Raw genomic sequence first — 18,188 nt, 5'->3', positions numbered from 1 at the left:
CTGTGCTTCCTGCTTAGACACCACCTGAGTCCCGGAGGCCCTGAGCGCTGCTGGCCATGAATGAGCTCGTGAGCAACTTTCATCCAGAACTCCAGGGAAATCACAGCTCAGTGCTGGCTCAGGGCCATTTCCTTAAACAATAGTTGTAACTGTCAAACAAGCTCTGACATCTGACAGGCCATCTGCATGCCATAAACAAACTGAAACAGTGTATTGTTATCTTTTCCTTTGTTTGCAAAATGTTAAGTAGACTATCCAAGTGGAAAACCTGAAACTTGAGAATTCAAAGGGTTTGTGACACAAAGTGAACCAGCCCTCCACAGGCAAGCAAGTTTCTGGGATGCAAGGCCATGTAGAGGATGATCAGGCAGTAGACGGTCCCTCCCATTGTCAGAGCCATAGTGGTCTGGTAAAGCATTTGGTCCGGAAGGCCTCCTTTCAGGTGAACGGGCATGCCATCAGCCTTCTGGAAGAACTTCTGCAACTCTGGAAATTTGTTCTTCCCAGCATAATCATATGCTGTTGCACTGGAGGTCGGTTTGGTTGGTGTTGCAAATATGATAGGTGGTGTTTCCATGGAAACCAGCTGTAACCCCTGCAGAGTACAGACTTTCGAAGCCCAAGCTCTAGCCAACTTCTGTGTGGACCTACTAAACTTATAGTACACGTTGGCTGAGGCTGTCTTTGCACCGCCACCGCCTGTGCAACCACCCTAGAAAAGGCGAGAGTGAAATCTTTATGTATGTGAGTACATTGTTGCTGTCTTCAGACACACCAGAAGAGGGCATCAGATCTCATTACAGATGGTTGTGAGCCACCACATGGATGGTGGGAATTGAACTCAGGACCTTTGGAAGAGCAGTCAGTGCTCTTAACCACTGAGCCATCTCTTCAGCCCTGAGTGAAATCGTTTAACTGGTCAAAAGGATCTACAATGAAAGCTGGGCCTCTTGTGAGTAAATAGGCTGTATTTGGACACTTGTGAATAGGGCATGTGACATAAGAAAACACTCATAAATGCAGAACCATGAAGTGTCTGTAATACTCAGATTCTGTAGTGCAATCCCACCCACATATCCCTGGGGGGCACCTATGCTTCCCTTTGCCTAGTTCCTCCTCTGTGCCCACTGCTGGTCACATCCTGGGACAGGCCCAGTGACAAACCCCTGAGCTGTTTACTATGTCCCTATCTCCAAATTTCTTCTAAGAGCTTCCAATCTGGGGAGCCCAAGACAATTACTACCTATTACAGCAAGGCCCTCTCAGAGTCCTTTCACCCACTCACAGATCCAAGTCATAGGCCAGGCCTCTAGAACCACCCCTTTCTATGGAGTGAAGAGTGCAGAGACCCAAATGGACCTTTGAGTGGGACCCTGACAAAACTTTCTGGCATCAGCAACAGGTACAAGGCTGCTCCTATGTCAAACAATGCCATGGGTAAGGGATTTACCATCATGGAAGTCAAGTCAGTATCTAGGAAAACCATGACTGTTGGCAGTGACCCATTGTGTGTGCAAGAACCGAGGTCTCCCAGAAGTCTATACACTGTGTAACTGGTCACACTGGTCACATGGATTAGGTCACACTTACCTCAAAGTACAAGGAAGGATGTCAAATCTCATAACAGAGTAGGGCCAGGTAGGTGTCATACAGGCCTTAAGATCACTATGACCCGTCAGCCTAAATGACAGACTTCAAGCCTACAGAAACATGGGCTGCCCTTTCTTCAAGGTTAAAGCCACAGCAAACAGTTGTACTAAAGCTGCACACCCCAGCCTGGATCACACTGAAACTGAGGTCTGCAGTCCCCATGACTACAATGGGATGTCCTCTAGCTCTACTGGGTTTTGCTTACTTACTCTCCATGACTACCCTGCTAAGCAAGCGCATGAGCCCAGCACTGCTTCCTCATGGACTGGCTGTAGATGTGGTCTCTGCTGTTTATCTTATGTCAAAGGGAAGAAGTGGCAGATCCAAAGCTTGATTCTCACCCTCCTTCCACCTTCATGCCTATAGGCACTGGGGACAGCTTCAGGAAACTGCAGAGCAGGTAGGAAAAACATCATCAACACTGACAGCAGAAGGTGCTATGGGGTCCAGCTCACACCCATGCAGGCAGAAGTATCCTTGGGAGCATCAGGCTATCTTCTACTTTGGACAGACTCTACCCCACTACCTGCCCTTTAGGAGCCCTAAAAGGGTATCTGAAGTCACAGACGAATCTGCCACCTACAAATCCACTCCAGGGGAAGCAGGTCCTCCTCTATCATGGAAGGAGTAGGCTGCAATCTCGGCAGGTGGGTAGCACCAAAGAATCAGAGAAGGAAATGCTGGACACTCCTCGGTGATTTCCTGTGTCTGTCCAAGCTTCCCTTTTGAAGCCATACCTCTGGGTGTTGACTTACACATGGAAAGAAGAGGATGAGCTCAGGGGGCTCCAGGCCTTGGATGCCGATGAGAAGTCCAGCACACTGCTAGGAGATAATCACAGCTTATTCACGGCAGCACCAACTTCCCCATCCTCAGCCCTGAGGGTGTCTCCTGAGAGTGCTCAGGCACCCTGGTTTCATCTCTGCCTGCAGGTTCTTCCCAGTGGTGACTAAGTATCGTGAGTCTGAGTTGACCAATATTCAACTTAAACAACCAGAACCTTCCCTGGGATTCTGCTGTGCTCTTTGAGAACCCTGAGAATGACAACATTGGAGATGAGGTTCTGACCTAGCCTCCCTCTCCACCTTTGGCTTTGTCACTAGCCTCTTTCTGGACCTGTTCGTGGACTGGAGGGTAAAGGGAAACTTACGGGGTCATGACAGATGGGCCTACCCCTTTTAATTGGAACAGGGGGCATTTTGGAGAGTTTGTAGAAATACATAAAAATGACCCAAGCCAGAATATCTCAGGGGTCTGTACTCAGCACTGCCCTGCTCACTGATTTTCTGTTTTGCCCACAGGATTTGGTAGCCTGAGTGACAATGAATTTCTTATATAAGCACCACTCTGAGAGTGTCCACAACTTAGCCACATCTGGGACTCTATGGCATCCCATAATACCCACATACAATGACCACAACTATGTTGGTCAATGGATCCCTGAGGACAGGGTCTGCCTGAGGCTCTCCCTTTAGATAACATGGAGCATACAATCCTATGTGAAGAGTCTGACCCAGCTTCTGTCTAGGAACCCCATAACCCCACAAGGACAAACAATAAATCCTTTGCTTCCACCCAAGTATGCAGCTTCTTAGCAGCAAAGGAGGGTGTGGGCCACACAGGCTCGGATGTGTTTCCATGGGATCCACTGCAACATGAATTTTCGTATCAGATCTCTTAAATACCTGAGGCTTTCAGCTTCCTCTCAACATGACTATTGGGGAACTGTCCCACTTGAATGATGGGTCTACCTAAGGAAGCCGCTGTGGGAAACCTAACAAAGTACCAACACCTTCACACTTTGACCACTAATCCAATGTCCAGGGTTCACCCTGGGAGCTCTCTAGAAACACAGGAAAGACTATGCTAACTCATTTGTTGCGTTATTATTCTTATCTGCAACAGCAACAGTTTGTAGACAACTGTCTTCCCATCTGTCTGAAGGAACAGTTCTACAAGCTAGAGCCCAGCTGTACTGTGGTGCCAGGTGATAAAGAAAGCATGGATTAGGTCACTCTGTGGAACCCTGTAAGGTATATTAAGTAGGAGAAAAGATGATAGAGAGTAATATATATATATATATATATATATATATATATATATATATATAGTAAAGTAACTTTTATATGAGGTGAGATTGGAATAAAAAGCCATCTTTCCAGGAACAGAAGGTAGAAGACATCTAGGTGTTCTCCAGGGCTTGCCATGTAAGCATGAGGAGCTGAGTTCACAAACCCATCAAATACTCATGAGAAATTGTGTGATGCAGCAAATGTTTATAACTGCTCTGCTGGGAAAGAGAGTAAATAGGTGGATCCCAGGAGCGCAGTGGCCATCCCATTTGTCAGACTCAGTGAGACCTAGGTACTGTGAGAAAACTTGTCTCAAAAATAGGGTAAGGAATAAGAAACACACCTAATATCCACCTCTGACCACCATAGGAATACACACACATATGCATGCATGCACACACACATACACATGCACACCCATACACACATGCATACATGCACACACATGGATGCACACATGCACTTTCTTATACACATACATACATCACATACATATGCATACTCACAAACATGCATGCACACACACACACACACACACAGAGGCATCCTTTGCACACACTAAAGAGGAAAATAAAGTAAAACACAGAAGAGCTCTGGAGCTGAGAAGATGTCACCCAATGTCACCCAAGATGTATAGAAATTGTTCTAAGCAACCTGAAAAGCAGATATGGATGTGAGCTTTTCTACCCTGGGCCTTTATGCCAAAGAAAACAGAAAAGGGAACCTCACACTTCCTTCCAACACGGTGACTCCCTGATTATACAGAGCTGTCACCTGTGACAAGACTCACAGCCAGCACCAAAGAGGGGATTTATTTTGTGGTTTATCAGGACATGAACCTAGGAACCAAATTTTGAAAGTCTACACTAAACTTTAAAATGTGATCCCTAAAAAGATAATGTGTTCCATCAGAAGGAAGCTCTGGTATTAGCACACCCCTCTGCCACACCAAGTCATAACCACATTTTTAGCTCTTGGAAGACCTAGCCTTGGACTGCCATGACTCATGGTACTTCTTACTAAAAAGAGAAATTCCCAATTGAGAAAACCCAGTTGAAGAGCAAAAGGAGGGTGTGTTTGTAGGTAAGTGAGACCTAAGACTTTGAAAGGCAAAAGATTATCATCAGGTACACAAAGCAGCCTGGACAGTTTGGGGACCAGATATGGGGACTCAGGGACCCCGGTTCTGCCTTCTGCTAAAGGGAGCATAGGAAGCTTATGAAATAGAAAAATGGTGAGACACAGGGGAAAACACACCCTGGTGCTAGCTTGAAAGGGAAAACACCAAGTCCTCTACTCTACTCTCCTCCCCTCCCCTCCCCTCCCCTCCTCTCCTCTCCTCCCTGATGCTATATTCAGAGCCTCTTGGCTGGCACAACTACAGACATCCATGACAGAGTGCCCCAAATGGACCCTGAATAGCAAGAAACTGATGTTCTAGACTGAACACCTGGGAGCTGAAAGCTGAGCACATCTTCCTGATGAACATGGAGGAGTTGAAGCTGCAGCCATCCAAGACACATCTTTGGCCAGGCACACTGTGTTCCTCATTGAGAGGCTGCTTCCCCAAAAGAAGCATTGCTAAGCCTCTCAGTCACCCAAACCACCATTCAGCTTGAGAACCTCCCGAGTCTGACATGCAATCCCACTGTAGACTTCTCAAGCCAGTTCTCTCCTGGACTCAGCATGCCAGCATGCCAACATGGACCGAATACAGTCTGAGTCAGAATGCCATGTAAGAAGCCCCTGAACCTATTGGCCACCCCAATCATCACTCTGCTCCAAGACCCATGGATTCTGAGGCAGAGCCCTAACAGTTAGAGATCCCAGAGGCAGCCCCCTTCCCCCAGTCATCCACCCACCACTCACCTCCAGGACCTGTGGGATCTGACCTGAAACACCAGAGTGGCTTCAAACCCGAATACCAACTGCTTGCAACCTGATACGTTTGGATAACAGCAAACAAAAATCCAACCACTCAGTTAACAAAATTAAGACCATATATCCATACTATGAAATGCCAGCACTAATTTACTCTAAAACCCAGATCTCAAACACAAAGCTGAATAACCAAGACAGTTATTCTGATCCAGACATTAGCATCTTCATTAGAGTTTTCCCTGAAAAATTTTGCTGATGCACAAGACAATGACTTCAAAATAGTGATTGTAAATATGTTCAAGCAACTCAAAGAGTGACCCGTCCAGCAGGTCCAGTTATTTGTGGGTCTCAAGGGGACTCCTCCTAAAACCAAATGGGGGTGAGAGAGAAAGGAGACCAAGCACAGAAATAACACAGAGCCAAATCTGAATCTTGTCAAGATCTCATTGTGTTCAGCAAAACTTGCAGTTTTTATACAAAAAGGGGAAATAACCCTTACGTAGAAGGGCAGGGGAGGGGGCAGTGGTAATTTTCCTTGGTGACTACAAGGGGAGGCATGATATCTAAAAGTTCATCTTGTGGTTATGATGTTTGCATCAGTCAGGTCTGGCGTCATCTTGTGGTAATTGTTGGTGACCTTCATCTGGACTTAGCCTGGGGAGGAGGTCCAACTTTATGTCTTAAGACTTGGTAGTTCACTTGGATTATTATAAAGAATTTAGTTTTGGCTCCCAACAAAAGAGAATATGAATAAATGTTTGAATAAAGACCAATACACAGTTTAATAAAATAATGAAGACATTTCAAGATATTGCCACAGATCTTAATAAAGAGGTAGAATCTCTGAGAAAAGCCAAAAACTTGAAAAACTAGGAAGTCAAAGAGTTCTGAGGGAAACCTCAACAAGGGATTGGATGGATCAAAGAGAATAGAGAATTTCAGATCAGGAAGATATAGAAGAAATCGCCCACTGGAGGAAAATGTTAAATCTTAGAAGGGGGCTAAACATTGAGGAAATCTAGGACTGCATGAAAAGACCAAATAGATAAATCATTGGCATAGAAGAAGGGACTCAGGTCAAAGCATTGAAAGTACTTTTTTTAGCAAAATCATAGAAGAAATTTTCTCAAATCCAAGGAAAGAGGTGCTAAATTGAGGTGCAAGAGGCATATATGGCATCAAGTAGACAGGACCATAAGAGAAACCTCCCATAGTGCATAATAAGCAGAACACTGGGAGTACAAAACAAATTATGGGTATTACAAGCTGCAAGGGAGAAAGATCAAGTTACATATAAAGGCAGATTCATAACAGTAACAAGTCTCAATAGAGACTTTGAAAGCCAGAAGGATCTGTTGATGTTGTACAAGTTATAAAAGACCACAGATGTCAGCAAAAGTATCAGTCATAATTGGAAGGACAAAGAAAAACAGATATTGGGAATTTATGTCTACTGAGCCAGCTCTATGGGAAACATTAGAATAACTACTTTGGTCTGAAGAAAAGATTAAACATACCTGTCTTAGTCAGGGTTTCTATTCCTGCACATACATCATGACCAAGAAGCAAGTTGGGGAGGAAAGGGTTTATTCGGCTTACACTTCCATGCTGCTGTTCATCACCAAAGGAAGTCAGGACTGGAACTTAGACAGGTCAGGGAGCAGGAGCTGATACAGAGGCCATGGAGGGATGTTCTTTACTGGCTTGCCTCCCCTGGCTTGCTCAGCCTGCTCTCTTATAGAACCCAAGACCTCCAGCCCAGGGATGGTCCCACCCACAAGGGGCCTTTCCCCCTTGATCACTAATTGAGAAAATGCCTTACAGTTGGATCTCATGGAGGCATTTCCTCAACTGAAGCTCCTTTCTCTGTGATAACTCCAGCTGTGTCAAGTTGACACAAAAATAGCCAGTACAATACCCAAGAGGACACAAAGAATAAATAATTCCAGAACAGCCAACCAAAAGAAATCTAAAAAAATGCCATCCCAAAACAATAGGAGTTAAGAAACAGTGTTCAATAGAAACTCTCAATAGTAATGGTCTCAAACCCCCAAACACAGACTGGCAGATTGGATCAGAAAAGAGAAAACAGGATCTTTTTATTTTTTTTTTTTGAGAGAGACTACTAACTTTGCTTTTCAAGTTGGAGTAGGGCTTTTATTTATATGTAGCTTATAAGCTCATACATATTTCATAAAAGATGTACCAATTTTACCATAAAGTAATGGAAGCTAGGCAGCAGAATTGGATAATGATTAATAATTCCTTAGACTAATACAGAGTCATCTTTTTTGTTGTCTCCAAGAAACACAGCTTACATCAATGACAGATTGTCTTAGGGTAAAGGGATGGAAAGAAAAGGGTATTTTAAACAAATGGAACAAAGAAACAAGTAGAAGTAGTTATTCTAATATTTTACAAATCTGTCTCAAACCAGAATTGATCAGAAGAGCTAGAGAAAGACATTTCATACTCACTGACGGAAAAAAAACCCACTGAGATGATGTTATAATTATAACATCATTTTGTGAACCAAATCAAGGGCACCAAGTTCATAAAAGAGACACTACTGTATCTAAAACCACAGACCCTACCACAGTGAGAGTGAGTGACTTCAATACCCTACTCCTGACAAAAGGCAGGTCATCCTGACGAAAAAAGAAATAAGGAAACTCTGGGGTTAAATGACATCATAAACCAAATGATCTAAATGACACCTACAGAAAACCCCATCCGAAGACCAAAGAATACACACTCTTCTCAGCAGCCATGGAACTTTCTCTAAAATAAGTCCCGTATTGCGACACAAAACAAGTCTCGACAAGTACAGGAAGACCAGGCATCCTATCTCACCACAAAGGAATAAAGCTGGATATCAGCACAAACATAAACAGCAGAAAGGACACAGACTCTTGAAAACTAAACAACACACTGCTAAGTGAAAATTGGGTCAAGGGAAAAATCAAGAGGGAATTTTTCAAATCCCTAGAATTGTATGAAAATGAAAATACAACATAACAAAATCTACAGCATACAATGAAGGCAATCCTAAGAGGGAAGTTTATAACAATAAATGCCTGCATCAAAAGGCTAATGAGATTCCATATTCATAACTTAATGATGGGCAGCCTTCAATATGGCTTCCCTAAGGCACGTTTCTGCACACAAAACTGCATGGCAACATCCACACACACCTAATGCATTACTCCATCAACCTGGATGGGGTGGGGCAGCTGATGCTCAACACAGACTTCTCCAGGCATTAAGCTGCTTCTCATTATCATCTTCATTGCACAGAGACCAGAGGGATAGGACTCTGAAGAAACCAAGGTTATCCTTTCAACCTGCTACCAGGCAACATAAAACATGTGCCCCTGAGAATTGTTGGCAGCAAACTTAGCCCTAGGGTAACCCTGTATGTGGGGGTGAGAGTGTGCCCTAGCCTTGGCTTGATATGTATGTGATAGAGACTCAGTCAGTGCCTGTGAGGATAAGATCCTGCTGTCTAGCACATTAAGATACTTTCCAATAACATCTAGGATGATTGGTGTATTGCTTGAATAAATATGTCAGCTCAGAAGAATGACATGGGTCTGATTTTGGAATCAGATCCACTAATAGAACAAGGCCACCAAGACCACATCTAGTAAACCCCAGGCCTGTGGCAACATGGCTGCCCCTTCTCCAATGTTAAAAACACTCTAGCAAACACCCTAGAGTACAGCTCTCTAGCAGACAGCCAAAGTTCGCCCTAAAACATCCACAGTTGGCAGGAGTGACCCATACACTGTTCCCTATCATTCTGTTTGGGGATCTGTTGCACCTCCCACCCACACTGCTAATGCAATCTCTGCCCAAGCAATGCTTCTCCCTAGAAGCTGTCCACAGTGTGGTCTGCATTGGAGACATCCTGGAATAGAGAAAAGCTTTCTGCTCCAACACTTGGCTCCTGCCCTTCATTTTCCCCCATGTCTCTACAGCTTCCAGACACTGAAGAGGAGACAGACCACCACCAACCCCAGGAGCCTGAGATACCAAATCATGCAACACACACTGGAGCAGACAGTGTCCTAGGAACACTGGGTGGTTTTCTACTTCAAACAGATTCTGCCCAAGCACCTGCTCTTTAGCAGCTCCAACGAGAGCCCCGGAGCCACTGAAGCAACTGCTGCCTAAAGATTAGTTTCATAATGTTCTTGCTAGTGAATGCAATGGTGTCAGCGTTTGGATGCTGATCATGGGATGGATCTCTGGATATGGCAGCCTCTAGATGGTCCATCCTTTCGTCACAGCTCCAAACTTTGTCTCTGTAACTCCTTCCATGGGTGTTCTGTTCCCAATTCTAAGGAGGGGCATAGTGTCCACACTTCAGTCTTCATTCTTCTCGAGTTTCATGTGTTTAGCAAACTGTATCTTATATCTTGGGTATCCTAAGTTTTGGGCTAATAACCACTTATCAGTGAGTACATATTGTGTGAGTTCCTTTGTGATTGTGTTACCTCACTCAGGATGATGCCCTCCAGGTCCATCCATTTGGTTATGAATTTCATAACATTATGAACTAACCAGTACCCCGGAGCTCTTGACTCTAGCTGCATATGTATCAAAAGATGGCCTAGTCGGCCATCACTGGAAAGAGAGGCCCATTGGACATGCAAACTTTATATGCAGGGGAACGCCAGGGCCAAAAAAAATGGGAAAGGGTGGGTAGGGAAGTAGGGGGGAGGGTATGGGGGACTTTTGGGATAGCATTGAAAATGTAATTGAGGAAAAGATGTAATAAAAAAATAGTTTTATAAAAAAAAAAAGAGTAGTTTCAAAGCCAGGCAGATGCTGCCCTAAGGCTGGAAGGAGTCAGCTACCACCTGGACCAGGTGGGAAGGCCCAGAGAGGAAGGATAGAATGCCTGAAGGTTCTCCTGTTATTGTATGTGTCTATATGTCCTTCCACCCTCCAGTCTTGTACATGTCCATATGTACATCTGGTCGTATGTCACCATGCACTCAAGGATGGGATGGAATCACTCATGGACATTCTGGCCCTCGGATGGCAGATGATGATGAGAAGCCTTCCAAATGCCTAGCAGTTAATCATTCCTGAGCAAGAGGCAACTTTAAAATCCTTGGCCCACAGTATGGTTCATGAAAAGTGCTAACAGGCAATCCCATGCCCAGAGCCACTCAGCTTCTTCACTTCCAAGCAGATACCACTGGCATTGGCCAAATATTAGGAATTCAATTGGGGCAGCAACAGCACCTACAACCCGAGACACTCCAGCAGCTGTTGACTTGGTCAATGTTGAGGACCCTGCACAGGGCAAAACCATTCTGTTCCAAAGACAAATTAATAGGTTGCTCCTCCTTTTCTCCTTATGCTTCTAGGCCCCCAAAGCAGTTTCCATACACTGCAGACCAGAGAGGAAAACATCACTAACCCCAGGAACACAAGACATCACCAGGTTCAGTCCCTGCAGCTGAACAGGTGCAGTGTTCCCAGGAGTGTAAGGCCACCTTCTGATTTGGACAGACTCTACCTCAGTATCTGTTCTTTATCAGCCCCAAGTAGGACCTGGAGGGTCACAGGCACAGCTACTGCCTACACCTCTGCCCTGGGCTCAGAAGGTGCTATCGTCTCCCTGGTTTCTTCTCTACCTGCAGGTTCTGCCTGGCAGTGACTAAGCATCAGGAGCCTGAGCAGACTGGCACCAACCTATACAACCAGGACCATCCAGGGAGCCCCTTGGGTCTTGGAGAGCTTCCTTGAGAACAATAACACCATTAAAGATGAGGTACTAACCCAGTCCCCCTTGCCCACCTCTGGCCCTCTCACTGGTCTCTATGTGGACCTGGTCCTGGTCCTTAGAGTGTGGTCCTTCGCAGGACAGAGAGCAAGGGATATCTCAGGAAGTTTATAGACACATCTAAAACTTCCCCAGCCAGAGTACCTTCAGGAGGTCAGTACTTTATATGTCCCTGCCCAGTGAGCCTGTGTCTGTCCCATGAGATCTGGTGGCCTGGGTCATTGTGACCTTTCTGGACAGCCCTGATTATGAAGACGTCCCCAACATGGCTATACCTGGAAACTCCACAGTCTTCTTGCACCAGACCTTCAACTTTTCCCATGGCATCCAGAAAAACCGACAAACAATGGCCACAATTCTGTCAGAAAGTGGACAGTCAAAAGCAGGGACTGCCTGATGCCTCCTCCTTTCAACTATGAAGGAAGAACCTATAATCCAGTGTGAAACAGCCCAGCCTCAGGACCTGGCTAACAGCCCCAAAGGCCCACAGATTCAAACAAAAGTCCTCCCAGTGTCTACCCTAGCACACTTAATCCTAGGAGCAGATGGAGGACCTTGGGCTTCACTCATTTGTGTACAGAAATCTCCCAAAAGGCCACATGGTCAAGACAAAAAAACTCCACTGGGATAGTAGATTTCTCTATCATTTGGGTTTTCAGGCCTTTGGCTCCCTCTCATGGAGACTGCAGGGGAACTGTATGATAGGAGGGATTCACATGCTGAAGGTAGCAGCTATAGGGAAATTAACAAAAATGCTAGTACCTCAGTCCATCACCTCAGAGATGTCCCTAAGACATAGCTATAAAAGCACACAAGAAGGGTGTGTGTGTGTGTGTGTGTGTGTGTGTGTGTGTGTGTTGCTTCATTGCACTTTTGTCTATAACCAACTTTCCTTCTGTGGGGATAAGCATTTCAATGAGCTGGGATATGGTTGTTCTTGGTGCCAGGTGATGGGGGAAAATTATGAGTCAGGAAAGTCTGGGGATGGTAAGGAAACCCAGAGGTGGGTATTAAATGGGAGGAGGAAAAATGACAGATTACATGATAGTAAGATGACTTTCTGTAAAGATGAGAAAGGAAGGAAGGAAGGAAGGAAGAAAGGAAGGAAGGAAGGAAGGAAGGAAGGAAGGAAGGAAGGAAGGAAGGAAGGAAGGAAGGAAGGAAGGAAGGAAGGAAGGAAGGAAAAAAGAAAGGAAGAAAAAGCCATCTTTGCATGAAGGTGGGGTAGGAGGGCATTTAGGAAAAGCAGAGGGAAAAGGGAACAGACTCCTCCATCATGGCTTTATGTGAAACACAGCCCTGAAGAACCCAGAGCTGGGACAATGGCTCAGTCAGTAGCATGCTTACCACACCATGAAAGCCCAGGTTCAGATCCCAAACCTTCATAAAATTTGACACAGTGATATTTGCCTGTAACTCCCTCACTGACGTGGGGTTAGAGAAGAGAGGCAGATGTTATGGCCTCACTGTCTGGCCAGTCTAGTAGAGTCAGTGAGCTGCAGGCTCAGTGAAAGTGCTTATCTCAAAAAAATGAGGTAGAGTCAATGAGGAACACACCCACTATCTGCTTCTGACCTCCCACAGATACATTGGAGGAAGCACATACATTTATGGGTACCCACACCTGCATGTACACACACACATGCATACACATACACATACACACACGCACACATGCACACACTCACACACATGAACATATGCCCACACATTCACCACATGAGAGAAAGAGAGAGAGAAAGATCCCAATCCAGAGAGACGTTACCCAAGGCACATGAGGCAACCTGAAGAACTAAATGGGTGAATGTGGACATCCCTGCCCCATACTGTGGACGTAGAAACACAGAAAAGCAAACAGACAAGGAGACCCTGCACCTTCTTCCAACACCATGACTCTCAGGTTACACAGAGCTCCCACCCATGACAACTCTCACATCCAACACTAAGGAAGTTTCAGGTTGTGGTTTCTCGGGACCCATGCCCACACACCTCAATCGAGGATGACTTGGAAAGTCTACACAAAATTTCAAAACATATTCCCCAAAAAGACAATTTGTTGCACCAAACAGGAGTTCTGAGAACTCTGTGGTACTTTTTTTTCCTCTGCATGTGACCAGATGTGGGCCTCTGCTAATTATCATCTACTGCAAAACACATTCCGGTCTGTGAGTATAATGGTAAGTCATTAGGAGTGTAGCTGAGTGGTAGATAGCATGGGGTTCTCCCCTAGGACCTCTGACCTTTCTAGCCACATGTCACTGGCCCTTTAATGGTGGTAGGTATGGTTTCCATGTCAGTGGGGCAGGCCTTCAATCCAATGAGAAAACACTTGGTTAGTCCCACACCATTTGTGTCACTAAGAGGGGTGAATATGTTCAGTACACCTCGTGAGATTCTCAAAGAACTAATTTTTAAAATCAAAGGTAGTTCTGCTGTCAGCATCGTCCTCTGCCTTACCAGGAGAGGAGCACATTTTAGCACTGTGACTCAGGATACACCTAGGGGGAAAGGATGTTTCCCTACTTGGATGACACCCAAAATAGAGGGGAATGTATACTTTTATCTGAATAGGAAAGACTAAGAGATTTTCAAGGAAAGAGGAAATGACAAATGATGCACACAGGGGCCTAGACAGCCCTGCGAATCTTGAGTAAGGACCCAGAGGCTACAGCTATGGCCTTAGCTAGAGCAAGGAAGCTTGGGTGATGGAAAAAAACAACCTTGCGACAAGGCCTTCTGAGATGCTAGGCAGGAAAGGAAACTCACTCTCTCCTCTGCTGTGTTCCAGAGCTGTGGGGATGCTGAAGGACTGTTTGGCCCTGAGACAGGTGAGTACCACCTTGATGCTACAAGTGGCCCCAGGTGGACCCTGAATGGCAGACACAGGTACTCTAGGACTTGAGTTGTCATGGGCTAGGGTCCATGAACACCTATCAGATTAACATAGAGGATCTGGAAGCAGAGCCACCCAAGGCACCTTACTTAGGTGATAACTCCATGTGCCTTGGGAGACGCTGATGCTCAGTTATGATGTGTTGCATTCTCTGGATAGCAGAAAAACCCATCCTGTGCAGAAACCCTGGACTCTTTAGTGAGCAGAGTTTAAACCATATGGCCAAGGTCCCAAGACAGTCTTCAGTGTTGTGCAGCCCCAGGACTTGAACCCAGGCAGTTTGACTCAGGGTCAGCACTTGAATGACTAAACTGAATTCCAAAGCACACTCATCAGAGAGACTACCAGAGACCCCAAAGGCTGATTTTGCTGTTAGTTCAGTTTTCTATCTCACCAGGAAGTAAGTGCTATGATCTATGGATCTTGATTGGGGACATTTTCACTGATAATTAGAGAATTAAAAGGTAGGGCAAATCCCAGACACAGCCGGCAGCAACATATACAAACTGTTAAAAGTGAAGAGACACATGGAGAAAGAAAGACAGAGATGACAGAGAAAGAGAGAGATGAAGACAGAGAGGCAGAAGGAGAAATGGAAAGAGACACAGAAAAAGACAGACAGGGAGAGAGACAGAGAGGGGTGAAGAGAAACAGACAGTCAGACAGACAGACAGACAGAAGCAGGGAGACAGAGAGGGGGAGCAGAGAGAGAAAGACAAGAGAGGGGCAGAAAGACAGAGAAACAGAGACAGAGAGGCAGGAAGACAGAGAGGCTCTGAAAAGCACAGTGGGAACTTGTTCCATGAAGGTTTTAAATGGTGTTGGAGGCCAGGAAAGTCCCCTTCCAGTCATTTTGGGTTGGTCAGTTTAAACAAAGAAAGGGGAGCTGGCAGTCCTGAAGCTTCAGGTAAACATGTTCAGGACCAGCCTTGGACATGTCCTGCCAGCCTGGATGGGTCAGGAAGAGAGGTCCCTGCTGGAGAAAGGAAATACCTACAAGCCTTTGTCTGGGGTCAGAAGATGAGGAAGGAGCCAGAAGTCTGCCTTCCTCATTACCTATGTGTGGCCCTTCCCTATCTGTCTGTCTGTCAGGGATCTGTCTAGCTCCTAGTGCCTCACAACCACATTGCTGCCCTTGAGGACAGTCTTGGGCTTCTGTGAATCGAGATGTGGTTGTCCTAGGAAATGGTTGCCCGCTGACACTTAGAAGTTTTTGTAGATACAAAATAGTCTGAGAGGTTAGTGGATAGAACAAAGAATGAGCAGATTCTCACAGGACCTGGATGATCAAGAAGCAGAAAACAACAGACTTCAACTCTAGCTTCAGCTGCAGTACCAGGGTAGGAACAGGATGTGTCTTAGGGACAAGGAACTCTGGGAGACTACCCACAGCCTCTCCTCCTCCAGGCCGTGGAGGTAGCACAAATAAGCTTGGTGCTGTGGTGAACTACCATCATCTTGGTGTCACAAGCCACCATGGAAGAGAGCCCCATTGGAAGTGAGCCCAAAATGGCAAGGAAGAGGTATTCTTTGAACTCAGTGCCCATGAGCTGAATGTCCTACACACCTTCCTGATGAACAACACAGAGATGAAGCTGCAGCCATCCAGTGCACTGACTTTGGCCAGGAACTCCATGTTCCTTAATGAGATGCTGGCAAGCAAGAAGCAATCTTGGATTTTCTGGATAAAGGAACAAGACATCCTTCCTGTGTTACAGCCCCTGTCCTCACCATTTTTTGGAACCCAAGAGCCACCATCTCTGAGATTACTGTGGAGCTCTTGTCACAGCCCTTCAATATGCAAAAATTATCATCCAGACCAGAGCACCATCCATCCTGGGTATCCAGACTCATCTCCACATCTCCAGAGCAGAGTATGGCTTCTTCTATCATATGCTGAAGGAGGCCACAAAGCCCCCACATCAGTTTTCTCTTGATGCTACTGGCTTCTCCAGATCTGTAACAGCAAATACCTGGTATTTGCCAATGTGGTCCAGCATGGCATCAAGTCCAGCCAGTGGTGAGGTAGTTTATCATGCAGCAGCTGTTTCTGAACTGGATCACAATTATGAGGGTGAAGAAGTGGACCCACTTCCCAAGAGCACAGAGCAGTCCACACTCGTCTCTTACTACAAGCTCCAGGGCAAGTTTGTTTGTGTGGCCGACTCCCTCACAGACCACTCCCTCTGCTTACTATGATCTTGAAGACAGCAGTGCGCTCTATGGGAAATAGGGGTTCCCCCTTCTTCCTCTGACAGTGTATCATTAACGAATACTTTGGTGTTTAGCCTAAAGCCTAGAAGGTCTCATAATTGTAGCAACATCTGGAAGACACATCTATAGACATTCAGGCAAGGTAGGTGGGTATGAGCTTGGGCCTTGGCCATGTCACTCATGAGTTAGCCCCTGGCATTGACACAGTAACCCTCCTGGATGCCATCTATGGGATCCAGGACTACTATGACACTGTCTGCTATCCATGAGCCCTCAATGCCTCTGAGATGCCAACATGGCTGTCCCTTCGGTGTTTCTTTAGCTCCAGCTTTTGAGGGGCCTTCATCTTCTATGTGGAGGTAAATTCAGACATGCTGGTTTTGCAGGCAAACAGTCTATACTTCCAATTATATCTAGAATCTTATCTTCTAACCTAACAGGATGATAAAGGCCAAGATTCACACCACAACTTACGCACATACCACCTTCTACACCCCAGAAAGGCTGACACACAGCACTTACCCGCACATACATGTACTTGACAAAAGCCATGCCTTCCTATACATTATCATGTCAATTTGGACATGATAGCTAGGACTCAGGAATACATCTTTCCAGTCACTCCACTGTTTTCCACCAATAACTTCACTCCACAGGAGATGGAGCTAGGAATCTCTGGTATCAATTCAAGACTGCTCATTATGACTAACTCCTTTAATAGGGAAGACAATGGGCACCTCCAAAATAGCAGCAGTGAGTGGTCTCCTAGAGTTTCCCAGAATGTAGGGTGTTCAGCTGCTAAGTGGAGACAGAATAGAACAGTACAGAATGAGGGGAGGAAGTGCCATAGAGGGGAGAAATGTCACTGCCTGGCACTATGAAAGTGTTATAGTACCATCTGGGGATGTTCCATGCACTTCTTGGATAAATAATTTCACCACAGAGGAGTAGCATGGCTGTGCTCCTTAACACTAAACTTGGCCACCAGGACCAGATAGATGGTTCCCACTGCTTATCCCCACTTGCCCTTTTAGCCAACTCTACAATGGCAGATCTCAAATGTGGCTGGATGTTCTCAAGAGTTAACAATAGGGGTTGGGGGAGAATTATCACAACTCTCCATATAACAGTCTACAACCACTGAAACTGCCATAATTGCCATGACTGACCCATGTTAGTCTGTCCTTTAGTCTCTCTGATATTTGGTTTGCTTAGCATACACACTCACGCTGCTAGCCCAGTGTCTGCACACAGCATTGCTTCTTAATGGTAGGTAGCTGGATGTGGTCTATGTTGGAGGTCCCAGGGCAGGGGTTCCAACATTAGCTTAGATTCTCACCATCCTTCTCCCCTCATGTCTTCAGCATAAAAAAACAAATGCTAGACTCTGAAGATCAGCAGGAAAATATTTCACCCACCCTTGAAGAGACAGACATTGCCTGAAGAGACAGACATTGCCTGAAGAGACAGACATTGCCTGAAGAGACAGGCATTGCCTAACTCGGCTCACAACTGAGCAGACCCAGTCCTCCAGAGAGTGCTGGGCCACCTTCTACCACAGAAAGACTCTTCCAAAAAGCTCTATCCTTAGAAGTCCCCAAAATAACCTCTGAAGCCAAAGACATAACTATAGCCTCAGATCTACCTCAAGATCAAACTGCAGCGGCCACTAGCTCGT

The 18,188-nt window shown here is 45.7% G+C and overlaps 1 pseudogene; it reads right to left on the bottom strand.

The window, feature by feature from the left end:
* Positions 1-283: 283 nt before the first annotated feature.
* On the bottom strand, positions 284-15,932 carry LOC110295598 (cytochrome c oxidase subunit 7A2-like, mitochondrial pseudogene; annotated as a pseudogene).
* Positions 15,933-18,188: the final 2,256 nt, after the last annotated feature.

Source organism: Mus caroli, unplaced genomic scaffold (assembly GCF_978045245.1).
Source record: "Mus caroli unplaced genomic scaffold, Mus_caroli_1 scaffold_7, whole genome shotgun sequence".
Taxonomy (NCBI): domain Eukaryota; kingdom Metazoa; phylum Chordata; class Mammalia; order Rodentia; family Muridae; genus Mus; species Mus caroli.
The sequence above is the reverse complement of the archived record's forward strand: the minus strand, read 5'-3'. Positions and strand labels throughout refer to the sequence as shown.